The 9,696-nt window shown below is 36.7% G+C and overlaps 1 protein-coding gene across 1 annotated transcript in view; it reads right to left on the minus strand.

Annotated features, from left to right (window-relative positions):
• The window catches only part of LOC130843774 (palladin-like), a 28,375-nt gene extending 19,742 nt beyond the window's left edge, over positions 1-8,633 (minus strand). The window contains exon 1 of the mRNA XM_057719776.1: positions 8,610-8,633. The gene's annotated coding sequence lies outside the window, so the exon portion shown is untranslated. The remainder of the gene's footprint in view (positions 1-8,609) is intronic.
• Positions 8,634-9,696: the final 1,063 nt, after the last annotated feature.

The raw sequence follows: 9,696 nt of genomic DNA on the forward strand, positions 1-9,696 counted from the left end.
CATGGAGGCACGGGCAGTTGGAAGTGCCAGGAGATGGAAGTGTCATGATAGGAGACTCACATGTAGAGCAGGAGCTTTTCGAGGAGGTTATAGAGAAGCTGGGGTTTAGAGAGGAATGAGAGAGGAAGTCAGGCTTTGCAGCTTCAGACTTAATCTCAGGGCTCTCCCTGGTCCCTGCAGTCACTTCTAGGACAGTGCAAAAGTGACATCCCTTGGAATCATAGAATCATGAACTATTGGAGCCTCAAATGATCTTGGAGTCTATCAAGTAAATCTGGCCCCTTAGTTTTAGTTTAAAGCAGACTTACAGTGACTATCTAATTGATCCCAAAACAATTTTAATATTCATGTCAGGCTTTAACATCCCATTCTTTTGCAGTTTCCTCTCCTGTTAAAAATCCTTTTCCTAAAAGACCCTGTGTGTATATGTCCTTGTGTGTTTGTGTGCATATGTTATCTCTGTTGGGTCTGGTTTGTCAGACAATAGAGTGAAGGATGGTGATTCTAGTTACCTTTTTAGCTCCAGAACTGAAACCAAATTGGTCAGTCCATAGATATTTAGTGAGTATCTGCTCAATGTGGTCCTTTGTTTCTGAGGGCAGCATATCTTAGGCACATAATTTAGATAACTCTTTGCTTTCCAGGTGCTTACATATTCTGTAGGGAAATAAATAATGATGATAACAGTCCCTCAAAGCACTACAGAAAAACACTTGATAGTTTTACAGTGGTTCTAAAAATTTAATGTGCATATGCATCAGCTGAAAATCTTGTTAAAATGCAGATTCTAATTGAGTAGGTCTGGATGTGGGCCTGAGGTCCTGCTTTTCTCACAAGCTCCCATATAAAACTGATGCTATTGGTTCACAGACCACACTTTGACAAATAGCATGGCAATGTGTCTTAATATTGGTTAAAATGTAAGGCATGCATAGGAAATACAAGTAAGTCATTTTGACAGGAGACAGAAAGTTGGAAAGATTGGTTATGATCAAATCCCAAGAGCCTTGAATGCCAGAGTATGGCTTTAGATGATGTAATGGGTTAAGAAATCATTGAAGGTCTGTATTGGGTATAGAGTGACCTTATAGGACTTAAGGGAGATTATCTGTCATCATGTATAGAACAGATGGGGTAGAAGTTTCATATTAGGTATTAAGTAGCAGAGACCCAACTCCTGGCCTTTAATGTTAGATGAAGAAAGTTGCAGAAAGGAGAGAGGAGGAGATTGGCAATAAGGAAGCTATCTGCTTAAAGACTGACCCTGGGTTCGGGGCTGGGGACTTGTTTGGATCATAAATCTCTTTATTCTTCCCAAATTCCAAGAGATCCCTGCCAATCCATTGGAATTCTGGCCAATTCTACCAAGCTATAGGAATTACCAATTTTTAGAGAAGTAGAATACAGTATAATATAGTCAGTGCTAAAACTATCCTGAGTATAATTTAATTTTTTTGATTCATAAGGTATTTTTAGAAACTTGGGATGTTCTATGCAACTGAATCTTCCAGAAAATTGAAACAAACCTGTGAGTGCCAAAAGATTTTAAAAAGTAAAAGTAGAAGATGCTTAGGGCAAAAATTCTAAAAATTCAGAGTACAGAAGGTATAAAGTGAAAAATAAAAGTTGACTCTTTCCTCCTAAAGCAAGTAGAGAAAGAAGAACAAACAAGACCCGAAGTTATTAGAAGGAAAGAACTCATAAAGATCAGAGCAGAAATAAATGAAATGAGACTAAAAAAACAGTGGAAAAGATCAGTGAAACTAAAAGCTGGTTCTTTGAAAAGATAAACAAAATTGATAAACCTTTAGCAAGACTCATCAGGAAAAAAAGGGAGAGGGCCCCCCAAAAAAATCAGAAATGAAAAAGGAGGAGTTATAACTGACACTACAGAAATACAAAGAATCATGAAAGACTCCTATGAGCAACTATACGCCAATAAAAAGGACAACCTAGAAGAAATGGACAAATTCTTAGAAAGGTACCATCTCCCAGGACTGAACCAGGAAGAGGTAGAAAATATGAACAGACCAATTACCAGTACTGGAATTGAATCAGTAATTTAAAAACTCTCAACAAACAGAAGTCCAGGACCAGATGGCTTCACAGGTGAATTCTACCAAACATTTAGAGAAGAGTTTCACCTGTCCTTCTGAAAATATTCCAAAAAATTGCAGAGGAAGAAATACTTGCAAACTCATTCCGTGAGGCCACCATCACCCTGATACCAAAACCAGACAAAGATATCACAAAAAGAGAAAATTACAGGCCAATATCACTGATGAACATAGATACAAAAATCCTCAACAGAATACTAGCAAACCAACTCCAACAATACATTAAAAGGATTGTACAATGATGATTACGTGGGATTTATCCCAGGGATATGAGGATTTTTCAATATCTGCAAATCAATCAGTGTGATATACCACATTAACAAATTGAATAATAAAAACGATATGAGCATCTCAGTAGATGCAAAAAAAGCTATTGATAAAATTCAGCATCCATTTATGATAAAAGCTCTCCAGAAAGTGGGCATAGAGGGTCTACCTCAACATAATAAAGCCATATATGAAACACCAACAGCTAACATCATACTCAATGGTGAAAAGCTGAAATAATTACCTCTAGGATCAGGAACAAGACAAGGATACCCACTCTTACCACTTTTATTCAACATAGTTTTGTAAGTCCTAGCCACAGCAATCAGAGAAGAAAAGGAAATAAAAGGAATCCAAATTGGAAAGGAAGAAGTAAAACTGTCACTGTTTGCAGATGACATGATACTATACATAGAAAATCTTAAAGGCACCACCGGAAAACTGCTCATCAATGAATTTGGTGAAGTTGCAGGTTACAAAAGGAAAAAATCCCATTTACCATTGCATCAAAAAGGGTAAAATATCTAAGAATAAATCTGCCTAAGGAGGCAAAAGACTTGTACTCTGAAAACTAAAAGATGCTGATGAAAGAAATTGAAGACCACACAAACAGATGAAAAGATATACTGTGTTCTTGGATTGGAAGAATCAATATTGTTAAAATAACTATACTACCCAAAGCATCCATAGATTCAATTCAATCCCTATCAAATTACCAATGGCATTTTTCACAGAACTGGCATAAAAATTTTTTAAATTTGTATAGAAATACAAAAGACCCAAATAGCTGAAACAATCTTGAGAAAGAACAGAGCTGGAGGAACCATGTTCCCTGACTTCAGACTATACTACAAAGCTACAGTAATCAAAATAGTATGGTATTGGCACAAAAACAGACATGTAGATCAATGAAACAGGATAGAAAGCCCAGAAAAAACCCACACACTTATGGACAAAGGAGGCAAGAACATACAATGAAGAAGACAGTCTCTTCAGTAATTGGTGCTGGGAAAACTGGATAGTTACATGTAAAATAATGAAATTAGAACATTCTCTAACACCATATACAAAAATAAAATCAAAATGGATCAAAGACCTAAATGTAAAACCAGATACTATAAAACTCCTAGAGGAAAACATAGGCAGGACACTCTTTGACATAAATCACAGCAGTATTTTTTTGGATTCGTCTCCTAGAGTAATGGAAACAAAACCAAAAATAAACAAATGGGACCTAATCAAACTTATAAGCTTATGCACAGCAAAGGAAACCATAACAAAATGAAAAGACAGCCAACAGAATGGGAGAAAATATTTGCAAACAATGTGACCGACAAGGGATTAATAATCCAAGGTATACAAACAGTTCATCCAGGTCAATATCAAAAAAACAAACAACCCAATCAAAAAATGGGCAGAAGATCTAAATAGACATTTCTCCAAAGAATACATACAGATGGGCAAAGGCACATGAAAAGATGCTCAACCACAATGAGGTATCACCTCACACTGGTCAGAGTGGCCATCAAAAAGTCTACAAATAATAAATTCCAGAGAGGGTGTGGAGAAAGGGAAACCTCCTACACTGTTGGTGGTAATGTACATTGCTGCAGACATTATGGAGAATGTATGGAGGTTCCTGAAACTAAAAATAGAACTACCATATGATCCAGTAATCCCAATCCTGGGCATATATCCAGAAAAGATGAAAACTCTAATTCGAAAAGATACATGCACCCCAGTGTTCATAGCAGCACTACTTACAGTAGTCAAGACACGGAAACAACCTAAATGTCCATCAAAAGAGGAACGGATAAATAAGATGTGGTGTATATGTATACAATGGAATATTACTAAGCTATAAAAGAATGAAATAATGCTATTTTCAGCAACATGAATGGATCTACAGATTATCATACTAAGTAAAGTAAGTCAGACAGAGAAAGGCAAATATCATGTGATGTCACTTATACGTGGAATCTAAAATAATGATCTAAACGAATTTATTTACAAAACAGAAATAGACTCACAGACATAGAAAACAAACTTACGGTTATCAAAGGGGAAAGTGGGGGAGGGATAAATTTGGAATTTGGGATTAACAGAGACACACAATTATATATAAAATAGATAAACAACAAGGACCTACTGTATAGCATAGGGAACTGTATTCAATATCTTATACCGACCTATAATGGAAAAGAATCTGAAAAAGAAACAATCACTTTATTGTAAATCTGAAATATTGTAAATAAACTATACTTAAATAAAAAAATAAAAATTAAAAAAAGCTGACCCTTTCTAGTCTCTAATTTCTATTACTAACAATTTTTAATATCCTTTCTGATATATAATTATATATATACAGCTATGTATATAATTTTATCTTCTTTTTTTATAAATGTAATCATACTATTTATATTATTCTATACCTTGCTTTTCCAGTTAATATATCTGGGTCATCATTTGGCAACAGCACATAAAAATTAAATTTATTCTTCTAAATTCCCACATAGAATTTTTATATGGTTTAGTTAACTTAATAGTAAACTTAATCAGTTCCTTGTTGAAGAATATCTGTGTTGTTAAAAACAATACTTAAGTAAGCATCTTTATAAGTACACCTTTGCATGTAAGTATATCTATAGCAGTGGAATTACAGGAGAAAAAAGCATGTGCATTTTGAAGTTTAATAGTTATCGCCAAATTGCCCTTTTCTAAAATGGTACATTCTCAATAATTATTTGAGAATCACTTCCTTATAGTCCTCATAATTTGGCATCTCATTGTTCTGTAGACTTGCATTTCTTTAATGTTGAATGAGGTAGTACATCTTCTGTGTGTTTATTGGTCACTTTTGCTTTCTGCTCTTGTAAAACACCTGTTGAGAAATAATGATTTTCCAAACTGCACATAGAACATTAATGATGTATTTTTACAGCTATACTTTTACAGTTAGACTTCATTCAAAGAGAATATTTAACAAATAATCTTTTAGAATCTTGAGATTATTTTTCATTATTATTTTTTTTACACAGTGTATTGTCACACCAAATATCTAATATCAAGATGATGACATCTGGTCCTTCTGTTTGATTTAATGAACAGTTGTATCTTACCCAGACTTCAGTCTAATTTCAGCCTCGTGCAAGTTTGGAAAATTCCTGGAGTGGAAAGCTCCAGAAAAAAAAAAGGAGGGTATGTGTGATAGTTGACTTCACTCCCTGCTCTGTCAAAACAGTACATACCTTCCCCCCACTTTGGTGAGAAATAATCTTGGGAATAAATTTATATATACCCATCAGTACAATTCTGTGAGTTTAGGGCTCATGCCTTTTTTTGTGCAGTGTACACTTTTTCGACCACACTGTGGCTTCTTAGGAAATGTCCAAGAAAAACAACAATAATGCTGGTATTTGGTTTGTCATTTGTGACTGAGGGCATCAGTGGGGGCATAGAGCAGAATTCTTGCTGAGGAATATGATCCTCCCTTGATTCTAATTTTATCTTTGTGGAGCAGCTTTTAAATATGAGGACAGCTGGTGTTGGATAAATCTGTCCTCACAAGCTGTATGAGATTGAAGTAAAGTTAAATATTTGGGGTTAAATCCAAATGCAAAAATGTGGAAAGTACTGATTAATCTTTTGTTGCTTCCCTTTTTGCATCTTGGTGAACAGGTACTCACTATTCATTGTGAACTCCTAGCAACAGTCTAATTTGAAGCTTAAGATAAGCAGAATGTGTGCTCTAGTTTAAATTCTAACATTTCATAAAAGGTAAAGCACAGTTCTTGCTTTTCACCTCATCTTCCACCCTGCTGATAAAAACAATAGGCTATACATACCTGTTTTTGTTAGCAACCTCTCCTTCTTTGCCTTTCTCCCTTGAGTAGAAGATTGCTATCAGTGAAATAGTGAGGCCCACATTTCCACTTGGGTTAGAGTAATAATCCTCTGTGGCCTCTAAAAATTTGCAAATTATGGAACCCCAGACTCCTAGTAGATTCTCCCCCAGGTGATTAAATGTCTTGCTAATACTAATAGATAAATAAGGGTGGTGAGCTCAGAGATCAGTCTGGTTGCTAGCTTTTCTTCAGCTGACTGGATTACTAAGGTAGAAAAGCACTAAAAATAAATCGGCACAGATTCTCCTGCCAGGGGTTGAGTATTGAGATAACTTGTCTTCTTGGCTGGTGTTGACATCATCTATTCTAATGTGCACTGCAAATAGGAGCCAGAATGAGAAACATATTTGGCCAGGGACTAGTGTCAGTAAAAGTCTGTAGCCCTGTACTTAATGTTGCTTCTTGTCAGACTCAATTAACTAGTCCCTCCACCGCCTGTGGGAGAGAGCTGAATACATCAAGGTGAGAACTGGAAACAAACTCAAGGTCAATCTCAGGGGAAATCACTCAATCTCTTCTAGGTTCAAATGTAACTTTGCTAGGTCTCTTCCAAGTCAGTTGGGTTTCAGTGTTTCCCCCAAGGGGTCAGAGTCCACCAGAGTTGGAAAAGTGGGAAGCTCTCTCAGGTATTCAGTTCTAGGACTTGAAAATCTCGCAATCATCCAAGTCACCGGACATGGAGTGAAAAAAGATTCTTATTGCTGAATTTCTGTTTCTCTTGTTGCTTCAGATGTCGTGAGCAGAGAGCCTTTGCCAGTCAAAATTACTCCGTGGGTTTCATTTGAACTCAAATGGAGGGGAAATTCATATAAATCACTACTTTCTTTATATTTATCCCCACCCTCTTTTCATTTTATAGAAAGTTGCCCTTAACTGGAATAATACTGTCTCACACTGATTAAGTACTTGATACAAAACGCTTTCACACATTTATCTTGTGACCTTCAGAACAAGTCTTTAAGGAAGGCAGATGCTATTATCCCTTTATTAACTGCTGAACTCAGAAAAGCCAACAGATTCAGATGTTGGCAACGATTGGTGTTAAGAGCTCTGGGAGCTCTGGAATTTCTTGGTCCACTCAGCAATGTGGAGTCTGACCCAGGGCCCTCTCTCTAACTCTGGAGGTTTGTTCTATTTTTATAAAATAATCTATTTAAATGTTTCTATAAAAATGCATTTTCATCTTAGAAAACTTGGAAAATATGGCAGAGAAGTGAGAGAAAAAAAATCAACCACAGACCCAGTACACAAAAACAAATTCCTTAAAACAAAAAAAGATACAAGGATATATTGTATAGCACAAGGAATATAGCAAATATTTTATACTTTAAATGGAGTATAATCTATAAAAACATTGAATCACTATGTTGTATGCCTGAAACTAATATAATATTGTAAATCAACTGTACTTTAATATAAATTAAAACAAACAAAAAAACCAACTTCCTTGGGTTTCCTTAGGTTTTTGCCTAAATCTGTGGGCTGGAAGGAGAGATGAAATAGGTATTCAGTAATGCTCATTGTATATCTACCCATGTCCCTGCATTTAGCATAATGTACATTATAGACATTTTAGTTAAGCTGCCTCCAGGGATCCTTTGCAGGTAGGTGTTGGCTGTAGACCTTTTGATCTGAGCTTTAAAAGGTACCATCCCTGGTAGAGACCAGCTATTCACTGTTCTCCTTTCATTATTCTTTTTTTTTTTTTTTTTCTTTCCTCCACACAACCTTCTTCCTTTCCTTCTGGCTATATCAGTACAACCTCTCTTCATCTCTCCCTGCTAGTTGTCATTTCCAGTCTTAAAGTCACCAGCAACATTTTTGCAGACCTGGATTCAAATCCTGCCTGGCTTCCCCAGTGTGGAGTCAAGGACCCGGTAACATTGAAACAATGAAAGGGCTGCTCTTTCTCTAGGATCCTATGCCCGCAACTTGGCACTCAGAAGGTACATCTGACCAAGAGGAGTGCTGGGAAGTGCAGGGACTTTAGCAGCTCTAGATGTTTGGAGCCAGGAAATGCTAAATTCCAATATATCTTTGAACCCCCTCCTGCATTTTTCTTAGTGCTTTAATAATAAATGTTAGGTAAGTGTTTATTGATAAGTGTGAGTGAGTGAATGAGTGAGTTAGTGAATGTATTTGGTCCTGTGAGTAGAGGTGGGAAGTCACTGTACTGACTTCCTATAAATTAAAAGCTGTGGAATTATATTCTCTGTCCTGAGCCCAAGGAATTAGAAATATTTGACTATTCTCATCTGTAGGATCACTATGATATGAGAAAACCCAGCCAGCCAGCAGCCTTGGTTTCAAAGGTACTCACAGCCTCCACGTTGTCTGTGTGCTTTTCTTCTCCTGTTGTCCTCACAGGAAGAGCCCCTCGGGGCTGGGTTTGTTTGAGGTAGATCCCTGCTCTCTGGCAAGGAGGGGCTTAAACTGGAATGACAGCTGTCAGCAAAGAGGCTAGGGTATCAACGGGAAGGACTGGGGAAGGGTCTCCCTATTCCACTGTATTTGGTGTAGCCCCAACTTTCTATTAATCACGCTTGGGGAGTGCACATCCTTGCAACAGACCAAAAAAATGTGACCCTGAGTTAACCACTAATAGTTATACATCAAATCTAAATGAAAAGCAGGAGATAAAAGGCAGGGCAGAAGCCAGAGTCTCATGGTGAGCAAAGCATTTTTAGCTGGAATGTAAGGAATTTTGGTATTGGCATTTCAAGGAAATTCAAGCTGCCTTTCCTCTCAATCCAGAAGACAGGAGATAGCTCACAGTTGCTTGGGTCAGGATTCCAATTTTACTGATTTCAGAAATGTAATATTAATATCAGCACTGACTTTGATGGAGGATCTGTGCAGAGTTGTAGATCTTTGTGGAGAGGTATGTGGAACAGCACATTTTTTTCTTTGAAGCTTAAGACTTGTGTTTTACGTGCTGTTGGTAGATGTGCTTTTGATTGTGTTGGATTGATTAATACACCTAAAATATAATATAAAGAATGTAGGTCCAGTAAATAGGGAAACTTCTTGTTATCATGAATAAGCTGAAAATTTCTGTGTTAAGTATAGACTTCCATTCTGTGGTAAATTATGATTAAACAGCAAGCTTTGATGACCTACTGTATGCCTAGTACTGAGCAGGTGGAGAGTGCTACGGAAGAGCTAACAAAAGGAAGAAACATAGATGTCATGCTACATTTACACTAACCTAAGTGTATCTTAAGTGCAGTCCTTAGTGTCCCTGAGTAAGTAATCCCTAGGTAAGTAATAAAGCATTACTACAGCATGGTAAACTAAGTGCAGTTATCGCAACTCCACATACACGGTATAAAAATTTCCAAGGCCATTCAACTCAGTCAGTTTTTTTGGAGCATCTCATGTAGACCAACTACTTTCTTTTGTTTTTT

This window comes from Hippopotamus amphibius, chromosome 1 (genome assembly GCF_030028045.1).
Source record: "Hippopotamus amphibius kiboko isolate mHipAmp2 chromosome 1, mHipAmp2.hap2, whole genome shotgun sequence".
Lineage (NCBI taxonomy): Eukaryota > Metazoa > Chordata > Mammalia > Artiodactyla > Hippopotamidae > Hippopotamus > Hippopotamus amphibius.